This window comes from Lissotriton vulgaris, chromosome 9 (genome assembly GCF_964263255.1).
Source record: "Lissotriton vulgaris chromosome 9, aLisVul1.2, whole genome shotgun sequence".
Taxonomy (NCBI): domain Eukaryota; kingdom Metazoa; phylum Chordata; class Amphibia; order Caudata; family Salamandridae; genus Lissotriton; species Lissotriton vulgaris.
In genome coordinates, this window is record NC_141697.1 from 50,463,837 (window position 1) to 50,487,198 (window position 23,362).

The following is a 23,362-nucleotide window of genomic DNA, read 5'->3' on the forward strand; positions in this document are numbered from 1 at the left end:
AACCCGACTGCAACTACCCACGGATAGGGGCGGCTTGGGAGTGCCTGATCTGTTCGCTTACAGCTGTGCGTGCCAACTGCAATGGCTAGCTTACTGGTTGGCTGGCCGCAATTTACACGAACTGAACATGATAGAGGACGACAGACTCCGGGGGGTCATACATCGGCTGTTACTGCCAGGGGCCAAGGCACCGGCGACGACTCCACCCCTACTCAAACTGGCCCTCATGTACTGGAAGAGGGCGGTCAGGTATGCAAATGGACGGTCAAATTATGCGCCCTCGATACCACTGTTGGGCGTCCCGCTGGGGACAGGTCCGATGACGGAAAGAAGACTACGGGTGTGGCAGGAGGCGGGGATAACACAAATAGGGGATTTCTTCTCGGATAACAGGCTACTGCCGTTTGAGGAGTTCGCCAGGCTTCACCAGGCGCCGAGGACGCTCTTTCTGCAGCATGCACAACTGAAACACTACATAGGCTCCCATTGGGCGGGAGATGGGATGGAGCCCGCCACCAACTCACTGGTCACTATGCAGTACCTCATGGGGGCGGGCGGACACTTGACAAAATGGCTGACTGCTGGGATACGGGAGGGCAGGGCTGACCCCCTACAACCCCTGAAATTGAGATGGGAGGAGGATCTAGGGGCGGCGTTGAGCGTCAAAGAATGGGACCTGGTATTGAAATTGCCGAAGAAAGTGTCTCGGAACCCCAGGTTTAAATTTATACAATTGATGATTATACACAGGGCATACTTGACTCCCCGCAGACTTCACATGATGTTCCCGGCTACGCCCGATACTTGCCCCAGATTCCGGCGGGAAGATGCAGGCATGTTACACATGTTCTGGGAATGCCCTACGCTGGGACACTACTGGGGTACGATACATCACATACTGAATGATATAATACCGGATAGACCCTACACATCCACCTCTTACTGCATGCTGGGGATAGGACACAAAGAGAAGAAGAGGAGTGTGGAATCCAGATTTGTGGATCTGGCATTGCTGATAGCGAAGAGGTCAGTGGCGATGAGATGGAAATCAGCCAGGCCGCCAGACATAAGGACCTGGAGCGGGGAGGTGATCAGGTGGGGCAAGGCAGAGGGACAAGAACTAGGCAGGGAGGAGAGTAGAGGCCTCAGGAAACATCCCATCTCAATGGAATGGAATGCCCTGCTTATAGCATTCGAGCAAGGCATACTAGACCAAGAGGACTAGCCTGTACCTGTCATGTCTCACAGGGGGATACTACGCCCGTGACCGGAGTACATGGGAACTGAGCTGCAGACACACTGGGAATGATCTGATATGCATATATGATGTGACCGGGGACCGGTACCCCTGCTGGATACAGATTGTACTGTACATATTGATGCAAAACCAACGTATTGCTGTTAAATGGAATGATAAGTGCCGGGGGGGGGGGGAGGGTACAGGGAGGGAATGGGGGAGTTGGGACGTTCTTGAAAGCAGAAAACGGAAAATGTAAATGATTGAAATGTATACTGAAATATATGTCACGATGCGGAGAACTACTGTGTACATGTCTATGTTATGTGCAGTGACCTAACTTGCAAATAAAGAAATTTTCAAAAAAAAAAGAAAAAAAAAAAAAGAAATTGCACCGGGGTTACATGTGCACTGGTACGATCTGTATTACAAAAGGCGCCGCACAAGCATCTTTTATAATTCCAAAGCGCCACTGGAGGTGCAAATAGCAGGCCCTGTGCCCATCGCGCCTCTGAGGCGCGGTTGATTCTATTGCTCCAGGAGATTCGTACCTAGTCTTATGAGTCTTCGAACTCTATGTTAACCACCCTGTGTTAAACTTACAATGAACTTACAGCCTCCTTCTAAAGAGAAACTATTGTCATCACACCTAGTAGTATGGGACTCACAGCGGCGGCAGAGAAGAGATTATAGTTGCAGGACACGCTGTTTTACCTAAAAGGTTTTTGATTAGTTCAGAGACTATTAGTTTTGTTATGTATGAATGTATTGTGAATAAAAAATGATTTGCATTTAAAACCTTGGTTACACAGGAACATTTTTAAAAATGCAAAATAATATTCATACAATCCTAAGAAACAGTGATGCAATCAAATACGTATATCAAATTCAGAGACTCGCGTTCGAATTTTACAAATATATCCAAGTTCCAACAACCATCAATTTTATAGATTTGGGTTTGGAATTTCAGAAGTGTGTGAATTCAATGTGCCAAGACCTGTTTTTCAGCCATCGAACTGCTTTACCAAAGCTTGAGAAGATAAAAATGGGGAGAAATTGCAGGGAAGTTGGAGATGAAGATATTAGGGCTATAAAAGGTTCAATCTAAAACTTTTTTCCATCCAGCCATTTTGAAGAAATATATATTCATCTCAATATGAAGCATCTCCCATGGTGAGGTGACTGGTTCTGGGTAGAACTGCTTAGAACAAATCACAGAACTGAACTTCTCGAATGCATAAAGTCCGTCTGCAGAGTGAGTATAAAGATGGCGGCAGAACCTTCCAGTCAAAATGTGCCAAGGTTTCCTGATCAGAAGCACTGGGCCCCACAACAGTTCAGACAGGAAGAATCCTTAGAGCTCTAGGGTCGGTTTAACAATCACCGACTCCCATTTCAAGGTACACGACAAGCAACCCAGGGAAATTTGACAAGTCGTTTGGACCCTACTTCAAGAACAGAGCTGACCAGCTGCTAAGGAGAGGTACTGGATGTTCAGATTTGTAGAGCACGGCTAATCACCCATGAGGGGGAAACTGCCTTTACAACGAGGGCCAAGCCATGCGTGCCGTTTCTCCGGAAGTGGAACGCGCTTGACTTAACCACATATATTTGCCTGATTAAGGCAGTGCGCGGTCAAGATGCAGATAGGCTGGCACAAGAAAATGAAGGATCAGGAGTGGTAGCGCTGGGACATGGTCTGCTAAATGGGGCTGGGTTTGGGGAGATGGGGGTAGTGTTTAGGGCTCAGGGGTTGGGTTTGTCTTAAGGACTTGGGGAGGGTCAGTGTTTATTTCTAGGGCTCAGGGGTGTTTTTAGGGCTCATGGGGGGAGGTAGGGGTCGGTTTTAGGACTCTGGGGTTCAGATTGTTTGTAAGACTTGGGGTCGTGTGGGGGCCGTCTGGCTGTTTTTAGGGCTCGGGAGGTCATTGTTCTTAGGGCGGGGGCTGGGAGTTATCTGTTATATGACTATCCCCAATCATGCCTTTACAACAAATTTGCATGGTAAAGGCATGCGTGGTAAGACGCATTCAATGTCGGGGTCGCGTAGCAGAAGCATGCGTGGTTTAGCCACGTGTGCTTCTGTCAAAAAAAAACTTCGAGGGTATCTAGGCTCTGTTCATAGACACAGGGAGATGAAAATATTTAGCCCGAATCACAGGATGTTGATCCAACGCCAATATTCGAATCTGGATCCCCAGTTCCAAAGTCAGCAGTTTTGGCCGTTACACCACATCCGCTCCCTGAGGAAGACGCTGCTGTGAAGGTGAGAGGATGGTGTAGGAAGTGAGGTGTGACTGATGGAGACCAGCACGCTGTGCCATGGGCGAGCCTCTAGGTCCCAAAATAATCCCCAGCAAAGGCGATTGCACAGACACCTGAACTGGAAGCTGCTGAGATAACTCGATGGAGTGAGTTCTGTACTAAAGTCGCGAGCATCAAACAGCATCCAGGTGCCGGAGGAGGCCAAAGGCTGCCACAGCTGAAGTACAAGAGGAAGCGTACAAGTACAGTGAAGAGACTGCACCAGCATGAAGACAACTCTGCTGCAACCCAAGGTTAGCACCCAGCTTTTTTTGGATGGAGGCTTGTGCCCAGGCGCAAGAAAGAACCCAAAGCACCACTAGGTCCATGTGCACCCAGATTCCAATGCAACCTCCTCTTCACTGGTACTGGTGCTACTGACTGGATTGGCAGAAACCAGCACTCCTAACGCAAGTATGTACACGCATCTAGGGTCATATTATCAAGACGGGCGTTAACATTATCACCGCTTTAGCGGCAGGAAACTTCCGCTAAAGCGGCGATAATGGACTTGATAATATGCCCTTGAGAATTCCAATAGAAATCCAGGTCAACACCAGAACATGGGCTTTCATGGGAATTCACAAGGGCATATTATCAAGCCCATTATTGCCGCTTTAGCTGCAGTTTCCTGCTGCTAAAGCGGCGATAATTGTAACGCCGTTTCTTGATAATATGCCTCCTAGTTGGCCAGGGGAGATGCATTATCAGCTCCACCTGTTGGTTGCTGTAGATGCACACCACCGGGGCAGCGTGCTCCCGCTGACAGCGACACCATGTCCTCTTCACAATTAACTACATGAACCTGGCAGCTGCTGTGACGTTTCACTAAGACCAGGGGAGGAAAGAGTGACCTCCTCAGACTATCAAGTGACTGATTGCACTGAATTATGGAGCTTCCCCCAGGGCCACCGGGGTTCCGCTTTGTAATGAAACGGATTAACACACTTTATTGCCAGGATATGTCCCTGAGGATACCATTAGTACACATAAGAAATGCCCATTGTTGACTCCAGTCAGTGTTTCTAATTCTTCGAGTAGCAATAAAGCACTTTGGGGCATATTTACATGTTCTGGCGCATCTCTGCAAATCAGCAGGGATGCGCCAGAACAGATGCGTCATGCAATCCCCTCCTTGCGCCACCACAGATGCGCCGCATTTATAATGCGGCGCACCATGGTGCAAGGAAGGGAAGATGCGTGACGCATCTTGTGGCGTATGGGCAGCGCATTACTGGAGTCGCGTCGCAAGCACGACGCAACTCCTGCAATGCACAGGGGCCACACATACATAGCATGGTGCGTCACTCCTTACGCCTGATTCAAGCAGGCGTAAGGATTTGACGCAGCAGCATCGTAAAACTGGCTCAATGAAATCTTGTAGATTTCACTGCGTCAGTTTTACGGGGCTTTGATACGAAGGAACTCCCACCCTGCGACAGAACGCCCACATGAAACCTGACGCAGGTTTCATGTGGCACAGGGCTTTACAACATGACGCATATGCCTAGATGCGTTACGTTGTAAATAAGTCGCAACGTGGCTCATTGTTTACGCCGCCGCTGCGTCACAAAAGCGACGCAACGGCGGCGTAAAAGTGTCACAAGGGGCTTATAAATCTGCCCCTTCACCTTTTATAATCCAAAGTACAGGCTGGACAGTGATTGACAGCTGTCTCATGCTCATTGACTGAGAGCTTCTTAACACACAGAACCTCCCTGGGTAAGCCTTAGACTGTTCCACTGTGCTAACTTGCGGACACCTGTGGTTAAAGGCTCGGATTGCGACAATCTCAGCCCAGTAACCCACACTGCCCCGGGACTTTTGAAAAAGTTACCACACAACTACTGCTGATAACTCGTTACCTCTTTACATTTAAACAAAACCGTTCTTTCTCATTTTCGTACAGCACTGAAGATACACATTTTCTTCCTCTTCTTAAATCAGTTCTCTGCCCTTTCCAAAAAGCTATCCATTGATCTACCAAAATGTAATTCTAACCTGTGATGTCCCTTGTGGGTTCCATGCAGGTTCCATACATCTTCTGAGGTACGCCCTTACACCCCTCTCTAGTTCACAGTAACATCCGTTGAATTAACCGTAAAGCACCCCAATACCTTTTAGAGCAGAGCGGCTATGTATAAAAATTTAAAATATCTTATTTCCATGTCCAATTATGGGAGTGATTTGTTGTAGAACATTGTTTTTTCGTGTATGTTCTCTGTTGCATCTCCTTAAACCACCAAGGATTGGACCAGCACTGCCCACTGCAGACCCAGGCTCACCTGCACCCCGTTAGCAAAGCTCCTCCCCTCAGGGCATAGGCATAAAGCTGCCCTTCACAGCTGGGGAGGATGCTTTTCAAGATCTATCTAAACCCTTGCGTTGCTGCCCTTACAACTTACAATATACGGTTGGGCAGGGTGTGAGCAGAGGCGCTCTTAGAGTAAGGAATCGGGGTGATGACGACTGTGTGCTTCTGTTGAATGACAGAGGCTGGGCAGGAGCTGGTGCTTTCTAACATTTCACTGAGTAAAGTCAAGGTGAAGAATTAAAATATACGATTACACGGATGGAGCACAGGCTGAGAGCCAGAGTATACTAACCTCCTATTACCAGGAATGCGTCAAGAACCGCGCTGAGGTGCAAGACCACCCATTCTTATATAAAGGAGAGAACGCGGACTGGGACACACGGAACAGAAGGACTCACCTTACTATAGCTGGAGGGTGGGTGACCTTACCACTTCCATCAAAGGTCATTCATGAGGTACATAGATGTCTTACATAAAGAGTGCTGAAACAGAGTGGGTCTTTCAGGAAGTGATGGAGGACCAGGGGAGAGATTGCATCTCCCAATTAAATGAAGGGTAAGCATTTGGGTCGCCTCTCGACCTTCCTACATGATTATCCTCTGTTAAGGAGGCATCAAGAGGGTCTGCATCAAGCGACTCTCGCCCCAGGCACTGCCAAGGTCCCAGAATGTCTTTGAGACAAGACCTGGAATTGCCCATCTCTGGAGAATGGACAAGAATCATGGAATTTGAAGGAAATTCTAGCAACAAGTGAGTGACAGAGAGAGAACTTCAAACTCAAAAGTGGGATCAGACATACCTCGATTTTCAAAAACTTGAAAACTTCACAATCAAATCCAGTAGGTATTCCAAATTATTACAGAACGTCCTGGAAAAGAAAACAAAACTTTAAAACTTGGATCAAAATATGAATACATAAAAATGATACAGAGTAAACATCAACTATGACTGCAGTGGTTGGTGTTTAACGGACAGGCATGGGTGGCGGGTTGGACTTTTTTCCCACAGCATTGAAAACTCTTCTACAGGTAAAGTACTTGTCACAGTGTCATCTAACAAAAAATAACTATCTATTTTTCACACCTTAGTGGAGCACATCAAAGTCACCACAAATGAATTTGGCAGGGCTGTAGGTGACAAGGCATTCACTGAACAAGTGACCCCCCTGCTTCAGGCATCTTTCTGGTCTAGAGTTTCTAAGTCATGTTCATCTTTATGTTCAATTTATACATAAAAATGGCATGATTTGCGAGTACATTTTTTTAAAAGGTGATCTTGCAGTGGTAAATTAATTTACTCACCTGTGCTATTATCACACAAAGGTGTAACATAGGGTGCATGTAAATCCCCTGCCGTGTGTTGGTCAATGGGTGTTACAAGAGGTTGTACTCACCTTTTGTGAATAGTCACAAACTTTTCTCGAGTCCTTCACTTTCCTGTAAATATTTCAAGACGTACTCCTGTTAAGGGCAGGAATACATCCATTGAAGTGGTAATTGAAGGAGTAAGAAACTGATTTTCTTTTAAAGGTAAATCAGTTCGCAATGAAAAAAAGAAAATTACTGTTTCACCAATACAATTGCGTCTCCCCAAGCACATGTGTACATTATATATAGTAGGTTGTGCACACATGCTTCCACTTAGTAGCAATCTGTGAATTTATAGAGCTTTCCAATGAGTATGTCTTGAAACGTGACTGCCAAGGGTTCCGATTATTGCCTAGGTCAAAGTTCAGATTCAGAACCTAGGCATGACCTCCGTGCTAATTTTTAGGTCTCGCCTAGAAAGCGCATGTGCTGTCTCTTCGAGACATGCTGCATCTACTATATGGGCTTTCATCACGCACATCGTTTTCCATTAATTCCTTCCTGTGCCTTTCTAAATTTTTCTTTTAATTGGTGAATCGTTGCTCTTTGTCCCACCTTCTGGTTTGTTTTTCATTTCCATGGCTACTGTCCCAGTTTCATGTCCCCGTACTCTTTTGTTTACTTATGGTTTGTTCGGAGCACTCTTTTTCTTTGAGTTGGTCTATTGCTTGTTTTATTTTGTTTTTGCTCATTTTGTTAAAAAATGTGGGCTTTTTTTCCTCTACACATTCACCCAATCCTGTACGCGTTCACTAGAAGGTAGTTCAACCATTGCTTTAGTACGGATCGGCATTTGTAATTTTGTTTCCGTTCCTATTTTGTTTCGATTCGCCATTGTTTTTTAAATATTTTTTATAGTAGATACAGGAGCGCCGATGTCGCGATTCGAACCCGGTTCCCCAGGTCCTAAGTTGACAGCTCTGTATTGTTACGCCACATCCTCACTATTGAGGACACGAGGAGTGTGCATTTGTTATTGAGCTATGTTCCTCATGCACATCTCTCCACCTGCACTGCTCTCGATTACCTGCCCCTTCCACTTCTATGCCCTTAAGAAGCTGGTGCGTGCAGAGCAGCACCCTCGCATCTCAAAATTCAAGCTCAGCTCAGCCTACAACTATTTTTGGCTGGCTGAGACGCTGCTTTCTGAGATGGGGCAGTGCAAAGAGAGAGCTCTCTGGCTTGCCTTACCCGCTCAGACATCTGTTTCCCTCAGGTAGGTCCGGTTACTTACTTTCTGGTCTTGTGGGATACATTGACGAATGCCCACGTCCACAAGTTCTCTAAAGAAGCATAGTTGGCCCAACAACCCCATGGTGTGGGAGGGAAAGGCGTCCCCTGCAGAGCCTCAAAGTGCAGCTTTGGCACAGCCTATTATAGAGCTGGAGAACAGGCATAAGTCAACCCTCTTAAATATTCATGCTTGGCTTCCGTAATGACAGATTTGTTAGTGACAATACAAGCTGTGGTTCTATTAACCCATGGCATGCAGACAATTATTTTATGAAAAGTTGTTGCCTCGATGCACCATCCGTTCCACTTAACTTGTGTTTATACTGTAACATTATTTTGTTTTGACTGCGAATGTGATTGGATCCTATTGTTATTTGGCTCGTCTTGTGCTGTAATCACAACTGCCTCAATATAGAACATGTTATGTTAAATCTTAGTATGTATTGCGACCTATATAGCGCACGTATCACCCAAAGGCATCAAGGCGCTTGCCTTGGGAACCCGTCCTGGCTTTTTCCCAGTGATATAACCCCTACTGGGCATCCCCAAGGTGAAAGCCAGGCATCCCGCAGCGGGGTGGGCCGCCGTAGTGGAGATTAAGCAAGCTATTGCCCAGAGTTGCAGCCTGGGACCCCATGATTAGAATAGGCACGAGGCGAGAATTATCGAGTCCGTGGACATTTTGGGCTCAGGACCCTGCCGCGTCGGGAATTGAACCCTGGTCCCGGGCTAGACCTCTGCATCAGGGTCTGCCGCTCTAATCAGTGAGCCACACTCCTCCATCGTAATCGTAGTACTTGTAATTGGTTCGCGAGACGAGTGTAGGGTTGTTTTTGTATGTTCCATCCTGTCTGTCCTGTTGAGTTGAAAGCATTGCTGCTCCGGACAGGGATCCTGACATGATGGTGGACGTTGTTGGCTGTTACTACAGAAGCCACTGATATTAATTTGCACACACAGCGTAGCAGGACGCGGCATAGCGGTTCTCATTTTCTAGTTGCTAGGAGGCCTTATTTCTGGGGAAACCTGTATTTTCTCTGTACCTGTAGGTTTGGTTCCATGAGATTTGTGGAGTTTAATGGGTCTGTCTGTAAGTTTGTGCAGTAAACCGAAGTTTGGGGGCCAAGTGCGTCCCAGATTGCCGCTAGATTCCATCTTAAGCAACCAATGGGATGTGCCCGTTTCAGGCTCTTTGAGTGGGCACAAGCAGAGTCTTTCAGTGGACCTCCAGGTGAGATTCCATCCATTAAGCTGCTGATGGACTGGTCTGCGTTGTGGTGTGGTCTCTAGAGAGATGTCGCGAATCGCGTATTCCTGCAAATGTAAACATTGTCTGAGCAGCAGCTGCCCGAGTGGGTGCGGGTGCCCGAGGTGGCTTTGCTGTCATAATCAGATGAGTGGGTATGAAATGGTGTGCATCTTCCCACCAACACATGTCCTCTGTAGACCATGTTGCTTAAAGGAGGCACATGGCGATGGTACAGTTTTTATTTTCTTTGCTCTTTTTTTTAGACACCATTTTATGCCCCAGAGCCCAGCTCTATATTTTCTGTCATTGATCCCACTGCAAGCCATTTACCTTTGCACAGCCATGTTTGTCACAAAGGCCCACAAATGTAGTAACCTCGTTGGCCATTTCTGTGCCTGTGAAATCATGTCAATGCGGCATGCATGTTACAGGTTTGCTTAGAGGACAAGTTAGACAAACCTTGACCAGGTCGAGTATTTGATGCACAACCTCAGAAGCGCAACCTAAAACGAGGGATCTCATTTTATTTCTTTACAAGTTTTTTTCCAGCTCAGAATCTTAACCGATGTTTGCAAAGTAGGTCATGTGTGTTTTTTGAGACCAAAAATGTGCTTGCAGGCATCAAATTTGTTTTTTTTTTAACTACGAGCACACTAAAACTTTCCCAGTAATAACGTTTTACAAAAGTCATGACAAAAAGCTGCTAGACAATGCCATACCTGTTGGCTTTGCCAATGGTTGTTTTCTTTTTCCTGGCTTTCGCATAGGGAATGGCGTCATCCCCGCATCACTTCTGTCACAGACATCAGTGTTCAAAAGGGTCTCTTAAATGGAGTCTCTCAAATTTGAGGTACTCTCGAACAGAGGTTCCGCAGACTTCTCAGCGACATACTTTGTGTGCTGTGATATTTTGGGGTACCCCCTCCACCATCACCCCCTCATTCTGTGCTCGGACAGCATCCCCTGTAGCCCTGTTCGGTGCAGGCTCTTGGCTGGCAGCAGAAGGTTACTATGTGCGTTACTCGGCTGCACCCGGAGAGCTGGCTACCGGCCTCCATGTTACACTAGGTTTAGAGGCTGGCAGCAGACGGAGGCCCCGTCAGTGTTTATTTATGCTTTTTATTAAATGTAATGTTTACAAGCAAACATTGGCCAGAATGGGGATGGTGAGGTGCCTTGTGGACATTACTGTTGAGCTGTTGTTAGGGGGACCCGTGAGCGGCTGCAAACATTTACTTTCCTGTAAGAATGGGAGGTGCAAGATGAACGCGAGAGCTACCCTGGATGGTCCTGTGCCATGCTGGAATAAAAACAGACTTAACACATTCTTCCAGTGTGCTGTTAACTTTAGGGCACTTTAGAAGCTTTGAGATTTAAACTACAAATGCCTGTTCTTGTGGGAGATTCTTGTTTCAGGGTTTTTGTTTCAGTGATAACTTTGCTGGTTCATGCTGTGTAATCATTGTAATATTATTGCAAAGGTGTTTTCGTTTAACAAGCCGCATGCTTCGGTACAGTCACATATATTTGGGGGCACGTTTCAGGGGGCACAGTATGCAGCTGCCATTTATTTGTGTAAGTAAGGAGATAGTATACCAAAATATTTTTTTTAACTAAACCTTTGCCTTTAATTTGCTTCTTGCACCCTTTTATTATGTTTCAGCTTCTCATATGACATGACAATGTTGTTTTAGTCAGCGTTACGGCACTGCATAAAGGTTGCAGAGATGTTTGCTGTGAGTTGCTTTTCTATCACTGTTTTCACTTGCCTACCTTTACTGGTGCAAACCACACTGGCTCCAGCATGCTGCACAGAGGAGGGACGCAGCCCTTTAGCTGTTTCTTACACATACACACCCTGCACTATTTTCATGCACAAAAACGAGTCACTCTCTTTCACAGTCAGTGTGTAGGAGTTTTACAGATCGCACGCAGGATAATGTGCTAAACACTTATAAGGTCAAAAAGGTGAAACCTATTAGCTATGCAAATGCCTGTCTTTGTTCCTAGCTCTTCCCCTGAACTTTTGTCTTTTTTTAATAATTCACGAGGCCTGTGCTCCCCAGGGGCTCTCCAACAGCAAATGCAGACTTCTCAGGGACACACTTGGTGTGCAGTGATATTTTGGGATACCCCCTCCACCATCACCTCCCACATCCTGTGTTCCGACAGTATGCTCTGTTGGCCTGTTCTATGCAGGGTCTTGGCTGGTGGCTGCTGATGAATATTTGCTTTACTCCGCTGCACCCATCAGAGCTGCTAAATGGTCTCCAAGTTACACTAGTTTTAGTCTTGCGGCAAATGGAGGTCCCTTCCGTCTTTATTTATGCATTTTAATAAAGGTAATGTTTACATGCAAACATGAGCCGTAATGGAGATGGTGAAGTGCCTTGTTGACGTTACTGTTGAGCTGTTGTTAGAGGGACTCGTGAATGGCTGCAAACATTTACTTTCAGTAAGAATGGGAGGTGCAAGATGACACGAGTGCCACATTTGAGAGCATGCTCACCCCAAAGGTAACCGCAACAGTGAATGGATGCATTGAACAGAAACAAAGAATGGACGCATAGACCAGAAACAGTGAATGTATGCATCAAGCAGAAACAGTGAACGTATGCATCAAACAGAAACAGCGACTGGATGCATTGAACAGAAACAAAGAATGGACGCATAGACCAGAAACAGTGAGCGTATGCATCAAACAGAAACAGCGAACGTATGTTTCAAACAGAAACAGCGACTGGATGCATTGAACAGAAACAAAGAATGGACGCATAGACCAGAAACAGTGAGCGTATGCATCAAACAGAAACAGTGAACGTATGCATTAAACAGAAACAGCGAATGGATGCATCGAACAGAAACAAAGAATGGACGCATAGACCAGAAACAGTGAGCGTATGCATCAAACAGAAACAGCGAATGGATGCATCGAACAGAAACAAAGATTGGACGCATAGACCAGAAACAGTGAACGTATGAATCAAACAGAAACAGTGAACGTATGCATCAAACAGAAACAGCGAATTGATGCATCGAACAGAAACAAAGAATGGACGCATAGACCAGAAACAGTGAATGTATGCATTAAACAGAAACAGCGAATTGATGCATCGAACAGAAACAAAGAATGGACGCATAGACCAGAAACAGTGAATGTATGCATTAAACAGAAACAGTGAACGTATGCATCAAACAGAAACAGCGAATTGATGCATCGAACAGAAACAAAGAATGGACGCATAGACCAGAAACAGTGAATGTATGCATTAAACAGAAACAGCGAATTGATGCATCGAACAGAAACAAAGAATGGACGCATAGACCAGAAACAGTGAATGTATGCATTAAACAGAAACAGTGAACGTATGTTTCAAACAGAAACAGCGACTGGATGCATTGAACAGAAACAAAGAATGGACGCATAGACCAGAAACAGTGAGCGTATGCATCAAACAGAAACAGCGAATGGATGCATCGAAAAGAAACAAAGAATGGACGCATAGACCAGTAACAGTGAACGTATGAATGAAACAGAAACAGTGAACGTATGCATCAAACAGAAACAGCGAATTGATGCATCGAACAGAAACAAAGAATGGACACATAGACCAGAAACAGTGAACGTATGCATCAAACAGAAACAGCGACTGGATGCATTGAACAGAAACAAAGAATGGACGCATAGACCAGAAACAGTGAATGTATGCATTAAACAGAAACAGTGAACGTATGTTTCAAACAGAAACAGCGACTGGATGCATTGAACAGAAACAAAGAATGGACGCATAGACCAGAAACAGTGAATGTATGCATCAAGCAGAAACAGTGAACGTATGCATCAAACAGAAACAGCGACTGGATGCATTGAACAGAAACAAAGAATGGACGCATAGACCAGAAACAGTGAATGTATGCATTAAACAGAAACAGTGAACGTATGTTTCAAACAGAAACAGCGACTGGATGCATTGAACAGAAACAAAGAATGGACGCATAGACCAGAAACAGTGAATGTATGCATTAAACAGAAACAGTGAACGTATGTTTCAAACAGAAACAGCGACTGGATGCATTGAACAGAAACAAAGAATGGACGCATAGACCAGAAACAGTGAATGTATGCATTAAACAGAAACAGTGAACGTATGTTTCAAACAGAAACAGCGACTGGATGCATTGAACAGAAACAAAGAATGGACGCATAGACCAGAAACAGTGAATGTATGCATTAAACAGAAACAGTGAACGTATGCATTAAACAGAAACAGCGAATGGATGCATCGAACAGAAACAAAGAATGGACGCATAGACCAGAAACAGTGAGCGTATGCATCAAACAGAAACAGCGAATGGATGCATCGAAAAGAAACAAAGAATGGACGCATAGACCAGTAACAGTGAACGTATGAATCAAACAGAAACAGTGAACGTATGCATCAAACAGAAATAGCGAATGGATGCATTGAACAGAAACAAAGAATGGACGCATAGACCAGAAACAGTAAATGTATGCATCAAACAGAAACAGCGAATGGATGCATCGAACAGAAACAAAGAATGGACGCATAGACCAGAAACAGTGAACGTATGAATCAAACAGAAACAGTGAACGTATGCATCAAACAGAAACAGAGAATGGATGCATCGAAAAGAAACAAAGAATGGACGCATAGACCAGAAACAGTGAACGTATGAATCAAACAGAAACAGTGAACGTATGCATCAAACAGAAACAGCGAATGGATGCATCGAACAGAAACAAAGAATGGACGCATAGACCAGAAACAGTGAACGTATGCATTAAACAGAAACAGCGAATGGATGCATCGAACAGAAACAAAGAATGGACGCATAGACCAGAAACAGTGAACGTATGCATCAAACAGAAACAGCGAATGGATGCATCGAAAAGAAACAAAGAATGGACGCATAGACCAGAAACAGTGAACGTATGAATCAAACAGAAACAGTGAACGTATGCATCAAACAGAAACAGCGAATGGATGCATCGAACAGAAACAAAGAATGGACGCATAGACCAGAAACAGTGAACGTATGCATTAAACTGAAACAGCGAATGGATGCATCGAACAGAAACAAAGAATGGACGCATAGACCAGAAACAGTGAACGTATGAATCAAACAGAAACAGTGAACGTATGCATCAAACAGAAACAGCGAATTGATGCATCGAACAGAAACAAAGAATGGACGCATAGACCAGAAACAGTGAATGTATGCATTAAACAGAAACAGCTAATTGATGCATCGAACAGAAACAAAGAATGGACGCATAGACCAGAAACAGTGAACGTATGCATCAAACAGAAACAGCGAATGGATGCATCGAACAGAAACAAAGATTGGACGCATAGACCAGAAACAGTGAACGTATGAATCAAACAGAAACAGTGAACGTATGCATCAAACAGAAACAGCGAATTGATGCATCGAACAGAAACAAAGAATGGACGCATAGACCAGAAACAGTGAATGTATGCATTAAACAGAAACAGCGAATTGATGCATCGAACAGAAACAAAGAATGGACGCATAGACCAGAAACAGTGAATGTATGCATTAAACAGAAACAGTGAACGTATGCATCAAACAGAAACAGCGACTGGATGCATTGAACAGAAACAAAGAATGGACGCATAGACCAGAAACAGTGAATGTATGCATTAAACAGAAACAGTGAACGTATGTTTCAAACAGAAACAGCGACTGGATGCATTGAACAGAAACAAAGAATGGACGCATAGACCAGAAACAGTGAATGTATGCATTAAACAGAAACAGTGAACGTATGTTTCAAACAGAAACAGCGACTGGATGCATTGAACAGAAACAAAGAATGGACGCATAGACCAGAAACAGTGAATGTATGCATTAAACAGAAACAGTGAACGTATGCATCAAACAGAAACAGCGAATGGATGCATTGAACAGAAACAAAGAATGGACGCATAGACCAGAAACAGTGAATGTATGCATTAAACAGAAACAGTGAACGTATGCATTAAACAGAAACAGCGAATGGATGCATCGAACAGAAACAAAGAATGGACGCATAGACCAGTAACAGTGAACGTATGAATCAAACAGAAACAGTGAACGTATGCATCAAACAGAAATAGCGAATGGATGCATTGAACAGAAACAAAGAATGGACGCATAGACCAGAAACAGTAAATGTATGCATCAAACAGAAACAGCGAATGGATGCATCGAACAGAAACAAAGAATGGACGCATAGACCAGAAACAGTGAACGTATGAATCAAACAGAAACAGTGAACGTATGCATCAAACAGAAACAGAGAATGGATGCATCGAAAAGAAACAAAGAATGGACGCATAGACCAGAAACAGTGAACGTATGAATCAAACAGAAACAGTGAACGTATGCATCAAACAGAAACAGCGAATGGATGCATCGAACAGAAACAAAGAATGGACGCATAGACCAGAAACAGTGAACGTATGCATTAAACAGAAACAGCGAATGGATGCATCGAACAGAAACAAAGAATGGACGCATAGACCAGAAACAGTGAACGTATGCATCAAACAGAAACAGCGAATGGATGCATCGAAAAGAAACAAAGAATGGACGCATAGACCAGAAACAGTGAACGTATGAATCAAACAGAAACAGTGAACGTATGCATCAAACAGAAACAGCGAATGGATGCATCGAACAGAAACAAAGAATGGACGCATAGACCAGAAACAGTGAACGTATGCATTAAACTGAAACAGCGAATGGATGCATCGAACAGAAACAAAGAATGGACGCATAGACCAGAAACAGTGAACGTATGAATCAAACAGAAACAGTGAACGTATGCATCAAACAGAAACAGCGAATTGATGCATCGAACAGAAACAAAGAATGGACGCATAGACCAGAAACAGTGAATGTATGCATTAAACAGAAACAGCGAATTGATGCATCGAACAGAAACAAAGAATGGACGCATAGACCAGAAACAGTGAACGTATGCATCAAACAGAAACAGCGAATGGATGCATCGAACAGAAACAAAGATTGGACGCATAGACCAGAAACAGTGAACGTATGAATCAAACAGAAACAGTGAACGTATGCATCAAACAGAAACAGCGAATTGATGCATCGAACAGAAACAAAGAATGGACGCATAGACCAGAAACAGTGAATGTATGCATTAAACAGAAACAGCGAATTGATGCATCGAACAGAAACAAAGAATGGACGCATAGACCAGAAACAGTGAACGTATGCATCCAACAGAAACAGCGAATGGATGCATCGAACAGAAACAAAGAATGGATGCATCTAACAGAAACGGTGAATGGATGCATCAAACAGAAACAGAAAATGTACGCATGGACCAAAAACATCGAACAGTAAATGTATACATAGAACAGAATTCACTCATAGACCAAAAACAGTGAACTTATGCATCAAACAGAAACAGCAAATGTATTCATCAAACAGAAAAAGAGAATGTACGCATAGACCAGAAACAGTGAACGTGATTAAACAGAAACAGAATGTATGCATAGAACAGAAACAGTGAACGCATGCATAGAACAGAAACAGTGAACGTATGGTAAGCATCGAACAGAAACATTGAATGTTTCCATCGAACCAGTGCTTTAAATCGTCAAGTACTGGCACCTCTCTGGAGCAAACATAGGGGTCCATTAGGATGGCGGTGAATTGCAATCCGCCCTCCATCCGCACCTAAATTCCCCCACCATATTAGGATGGAGGGGGGGAACGCGGCGGACGGAAAGACCGTCCGCCGCTTTTCCGCCCCAGTCGCTTTGCAGCCGGGGCAGAAAAGGTTTAATATGGTGGCGGTGTCTATTAGACACCGCAGCCATATTAGCATGGCCCAAAACAGATGCCATCGCCGCCACGGAAAGGCATGCGGTCTTCACTTCAGGGGCCCCCTGCGGGCCCCCGGAGTGAAAGACAGGTGGGGGTGCACACGGGAGTGTACCTGTGGTACCCCCTGCATTTGCATTAACAAAGCGGCAGGCACCGCGCGGTGCCTGCCACTTTGTTAATGCAAATGCATATTTGCATTTTTAGCATTTTGACGGGCGGTGCTGAGAGCATCCTAATCCCCCCCACGGGACCCCCGCCCTTATCGCGGGCGGCCCCAAACTCCGATAGGATGGAGGGCAGACTAAGACCATCCTAATGACCCCCATAGTATGGATAGTGTGTTCCAGGACTTCCAGATTTCCATTTAAAGTACTGCATCGAACACCAACATAAAATGAACATCAGTGAACAATCAGCGAATGGACTGCTGCAGAGAAAGGAGCACAAGTAAAATAAACAGCAAATAGACCTAATGTGTGGGCAACATGCCCTAGACCTGCTCGCTCATGAACACCACGCCAGGGGGCAACCTGCTGATGCATATGTAGGAGCGAGCATCAATTCTGCTCCAAAGCCCTGTATGTAGGGGATGAAGAAAATCCAAAGGAAAGCATTGGACGGAAGTATTGGCAAAGGACTAAAATGATTACTGGTATTGTTCAGAATTTTAGTATGTACATACTATATTCTGCCACACTGTGCTACGACTCATTTATCCTTTTAAGACATTTTTGTAGTATGTTAAATACTTTTTTAAATGCTACTACTTGGCGTAATGTAAAGGACAGACATAGGTTCAACTGTAGCAACTTGCCCTGAACAATGTCTTTTTTGAGGGAAAATGAAGCTACCTTCCTCCTCACTTTTCTACAGCAGTCATCATTCTCAGGGCGGGACATTCCTGTCAGCGAGCACCCTCCGTTGCCCAGTTTGAAAGACAGGTGGGTCCTGCTACTTTTCATCTCTTCACTTACCCATCATGTGCAAGGAATGCACAGGCTGAACGTGCAGATTTTGCAGTTGGGAAAATCAAAGACAACTTTATTTGTGAACAGTGTGTGCTTTCCTCATAGACAAATTGACTTGTTATAATGACTTTTAGGAGACAAAAAAAATCTAACTTGGGTCTACAACATGCACCGAAATTTCCTTCCACTTGTCCTGAACCGGTATGGTTGTGTTGACTGATGGATACCATGTTCAGTGCTTTGGAAACAGATGTATATGGATCAAAGGAAATAAAATGTTAAATAGGCAAGTTTTGTGCACACACAAACATCTCTTCTCCACCCAAATCTCCTTCGGGCTCCGCCCACCAGTTCCAACCTCTGGTCACCAAGGCTGGTCAGTGGCACTTTAAAAAAGCCACCTCCCGTGCAATGAGGCCAGTTACAAGACGGTGACTCCAAAAGTCAATCTTTTGAGGCTGTATGTGTGATCTATTTGCATAACACACTCTTCGCCGAAAAGCTGAAGAGCTATGTGTGCCCTGCGGAGGTAGAACAGGTTTCTATTTTAATCCACATCCAAACACAGGTAAGGCCAGTGGTGCTGAAACAATTCTCAGAGTGGGGGGTGCAGCCAATAAGGTTATATAACTGCAGTCACAGAGATTGTGAAAAATACAAGTGTCGTACAAAGAACATGCGTAGCATATGTGCCACGCCCTTTCAGCGGGAGTGGTAAGGGCATAGAATGGGGACCAGAATTGTTGTCCAGAGCTGCGGTCCAAGACCTACAGCCCAAGACCTCGCCTGTACTTTTCGAATGATGTGTGAGCCACACAATTCCACAGATCTGCGGAAAGGCCAAGTGGAGGGGGGAAGAAACCCACTAAAGTGAACGGACGAGCAGGTGAGGGGCTTTCAACACCTGGAGCTGCAGGAAAAAGAGATTTAAGTGCGAATGCACCTTTGTTTCACATTTAGTTTAGTTTAGGTTTATGAACAGCCTGGTTACACCAGCTGGTGTGTCCCCGCGCTCTTTCCTTTTCAACCGGTAATTTCAAGAGCCATTTGCATGCAGTTTATGTTGCCTTAAGTCTAACTGTATAAACAGCCATGTTTTTAGTTTCTTACAGAAGATTGTGTGTGATTGTTCCGTTCGGAGATATATGGGGAACTCGTTCCAGCTCTTTGCTGTCAAATATAGGAATGAGCGTGCACCCATGCGTGCTCTTCTTAACTTCGGAACATCTACTTGGTGTGTCCCTGTTGATCTTAACTGTCATACCATTTTATATGGTTGGAGTAGGTTGTGCAGGTAGGCAGGGCCTTTCTTCTGCAAAATCCGATGGTCAAAACAAAGTGCCTTAAATTTGATCCGCTTCTGCACAGGCAACCAGTGCAGTGTTTCCAGTACATTTTTAGATGGTACTTTTCTCAGTAAGTTCAGGGTCATGCGGGCGGCTGCATTCTGTATGGATTGCAACTTCTGAAGACCCTTTTTTGTTGCACCCAGAAGCAGCACATTCCCGTAGTTCATTCTTGATGTAACAAGTGCATGGATTAAGGTTTTTCTGGCAGTCATAGGAAGGATGTCCAGGGTTTTCCTGATAGTCTTCATGATTCCAAAGCACTTCCTTTTTTTCTAATAATTTGGGCCTCAAAAGATTGTTTCAAGTCCATCCATACTCCCAGGTTTGTCTCCTCCGTCTTGGGGTCGAGAGTAGGTCCTGGCATTGTTGGCCACCATAGCGGTGACCATATAGATGGGGGGTTCCCCACTACTAACACCTCTGCCTTACTGCCATTTAGGCTCAGACAGTTATCTGACATTCATCCTGCCAGATCTTTCAGGCAGGCTACAAAGCTGTTTGCTGCCTGGGGTGAGTCAGGCGCCAGAGTTTCCACTGAGTATCATCTGCGTACGACATGATTGAAACTCCATATTTTTCTACCAAGTCTGCCAGGGGTGCGATATATAGATTACAAAGAGTTGGGCTCAGTATAGAGCCCTAGGGCACCCCCTTTCCCAGGTTAATGGGTTTAGATGTGTACGCAGATTGTATCACCTGAAAGCTGCGGTCCTGCAGAAAGGATAACATCCAGTCCATTGCAGCCCCGGTCACTGCCCCTCTCCTTAGGCGATGTATGAGCAGCTTATGTGACACTGTATCGAATGCTGCGCTCAGGTCTAATAAGACCAGAGCAGTTGTCAGCCCTTCATTTACTCTCTTCCGTATTGTGTCAGTAGCAAAAAGTAAAGCTGTCTCAGTTGAGTAAGTAGCCTAAAGCCAGATTGTGTGGGGTGTAGTAGATTACTCTCCTTTATATGCCATTCAAGCTTTTTATTAACCACTTTTTTCGGCTATTTTGGAGAAGTGAGACTGGTCGTAGGTTTGTTAGTACGTTCCCATCTGCTATGGGTTTTTTTCTTAATTGGGCGAACCATTGCTCGTTTCCATCTATCAGGTAGATGGCCTTCCCGGAAGGAGATGTCTTGCAGTTGTTGAATATAGGGGAGTATTACCTCTAATCCTGTGCCAATCACCTTGGGAGTAGCTGGATCGGTAGGGGAGCCTGATTTTATACTATATGCTATCTTTTTCAAATCTTCTAGAGGGGGGGCATAAAAATTGTTGTATACTGCTTTTGCCTCAATCTTGTATTTGCTCCTTATGTTGTGTACAACTATTCCGAGCGTCATCAGTAAAGGAATCATATAATGCCCTTTTGGGATTTCTAAGAGTCAAAACTTCACCCTAAACGCAGGAATAACCAGAATGCACCTCTGCATTATAACCTGTGGCTGGTAAACACAAAGGAAAGAAAATTTAAAGGAGAAACCCTTTCGAAGAAAAGGGATAGGGTTTTAGGGACTCTAAAGAAACGACAGTTCCCTTTTCTTAAGTTTTAAAGAGGTATCAAAGCCTCTGAGGGATTTTCTACCAGCAAGTCAAGGATGAGCCATATATTGTATCCAGAGTTGCAAAGAGATTGACAAATTTACAAATATAACAATTTTCAAAAGCAATCTTTCTTAGAATATTAAAAACCAAAAACACAAACAATACATCAAAGATTATTACGCAACGGTGGACTAGTGAGAATATGCACACTCACAGGAATATTTCTTACAGAGATTTCTTTATTTAGTGATTTGACTGACCATTTAATTAAAAGAAGAATTATTCACATTTATTAATTAGAAATATTAAAAACTTTAAAAAAACAAAATAATGAAATGTGTCGACGCGGCGTTTCGGTGATGTGAGTTGTCACCTTCTTCAGGACGAGATTTCAATTTTAAAATCACTACTTGGTAGCTCAGCAATCGCTTTTATCAATGGGTGATTTCCGGAATTTTTCCAACTTAAGTACAGTTTCTTATTTCTGTGACTTTTCGAGTAAAGGCAGTGTTTCAATTATTATTTCCCCCGAGGTTCTTTGGATCAGAAAGTCGTTTTTTCTGGATTATTTTATTACAATCCTGCGGTGGACGGTCGTTTTTTCTCCTTACCCAGCCGAACTTGGGAGAGGTTTCCCATACAAGATATTTTGTATATATCTGCCTGCTCACACTATTTCTTGGGCGGCGGCTTTTGTTTAAAACTGGACGCTCTTTGGATTTGTTTTAAAAGATTCTTCTGGCGTCACGAGTGGGCATCTACACCGACCGTCTTTCCGGACTTTTGGTAAACACAAAGGACCATCAGGAGAGATGCATGTCAAGTAAACACAACATAACGTATCAAAAAACAAACAGTCACAGCAAAGTAAGAAAAGAACAAAACTCAAACCAAAAGCATAAGGAAAACAAAAAAACAAAGGCACTACAAAATGGAATTCAAAGCACACAAAATTAAAAACAATTAAACAAGACGCACTAGTACATACTGACACACAACATAACATACAGATATAATGAACACAAACCTGCGTTGCCATTCTTTTGAACACATTTCAAAGGAAATTGAAGTCTTATTCACAGGGACCCCAGGAGCGTCTGGCACTCATTAACCTGTGTCCTACAGGAATTCATTAATAAGTGAGGGATGAACCACCACCACCAGCAGCAGTCTGATAAAAAGAGACCAACCAACCAACCATCCGGAACACGCACAAGGGGGAGGAGGAGTTCAAGAAGAGAAGTCTGCAGCAGGAAACCACGAGCTTCAGCTGCTGCTCATGCGGTGAACCCCCTCTGCTGCCCCTGTCATGGGACATCCCCCCAGGGCCATGATGTGCACAGATGCTTTGTGGGTTCATCTTCTCACTGGGAGACAAGCCCCGTGCTTCTACAGACATGATGCGAACAAACTCTAAACGTCATCCTAATCTGAAAACAACTGACAGAACATGCTCAAAGATGTTCCACGTTTGCAGATATTTTTTGCCCGGTTTTGAAATTAGGGTCTGAAGTTTTGATGGTTGAATAGTTCAAAACGTGAGGGGAAAGACTGCTGAAGCAGGCCAGCAAACACTTTTTTACTGAGATTACTCGCTCACAATGAATGCTTTTGCAAAAACTTCTTTATGTGATTGCAGCTTTGCAAACTACAGAAGCATAAACAACCTTCACGAAAGGCAGACTTTGAAACTTCCTTTGTACAGGAAATACAAATTTGCCCTCATCCCTTTTCAGGCCGAGCCTACTGTCAGACATCGCATAACGTTTGATTGCAAAGGGCCCATTGTGAGCTGATCAATAGTTTATAGGGGCGTACTGCCCACCCATTGCTTGGCTTCATTGTCACTCTCATTTGCTTACGTCTTATTCGATAGCTTTCACTGCCCGAGGTTGTCCATTGTGTGCTTATCCCTCCCTGG

The 23,362-nt window shown here is 44.3% G+C and overlaps 1 long non-coding RNA gene across 3 annotated transcripts in view; it reads right to left on the reverse strand.

Moving 5' to 3' along the window:
- Positions 1-23,362, reverse strand: part of LOC147689586 (uncharacterized) — a 127,323-nt gene that overhangs the window by 11,783 nt on the left and 92,178 nt on the right. For 2 of the 3 annotated variants that reach the window (XR_015299870.1, XR_015299871.1), the window contains exon 2: positions 6,655-6,723. This is a non-coding gene — a long non-coding RNA (uncharacterized LOC147689586). Of the gene's footprint in view, positions 1-6,654; positions 6,724-22,468; positions 22,609-23,362 lie in introns of those variants that run through there. The other variant, XR_015299872.1, reaches the window with a different exon arrangement.